Source organism: Penaeus monodon, chromosome 30, assembly GCF_015228065.2.
Source record: "Penaeus monodon isolate SGIC_2016 chromosome 30, NSTDA_Pmon_1, whole genome shotgun sequence".
NCBI classification, from domain to species: Eukaryota; Metazoa; Arthropoda; class Malacostraca; order Decapoda; family Penaeidae; genus Penaeus; species Penaeus monodon.
Window position 1 is genome coordinate 26,617,178 of NC_051415.1, and position 370 is coordinate 26,617,547.

At 24.9% G+C, this 370-nt stretch overlaps 1 protein-coding gene across 2 annotated transcripts in view; it reads right to left on the reverse strand.

The window, feature by feature from the left end:
* LOC119592674 overlaps nucleotides 1-370 on the reverse strand; it is a 26,218-nt gene that overhangs the window by 1,957 nt on the left and 23,891 nt on the right. The gene's annotated exons all lie outside the window — the stretch shown is intronic.

Below are 370 nucleotides of genomic sequence, written 5' to 3' on the forward strand. Positions count from 1 at the left end.
TTTAGTTCAGATTAAGAGAAAAAGAAAACACACACCAGTTCAAGAGAGAGAAAACAAAACATTTAGTTCAATTTAAGAGAAAAAAAAAGTTTAAGAGAGAGGGAAAGAAAAAAAAATTCAGTTTAAGATTTAAAATAAATAATAATAATTTTGAACAGAAAGACACATTTCCTTCAATTTAAGAAGAAAAAAAAACATTTAAGTGGAAAAAATATTTTAGTGCAGTTTACGAGGAAAAAAAATTAAATAAGCTCAAGAGAGATCAAGTTTAAGAGAAAAAAAAAGTTCAGCATGAGAGGGAAAAAACGTTAAAGAGTTAGAGGAAAAATAAATTAAATTCAGTTCAAGAAAAAAACATTAAGTTCAGCTT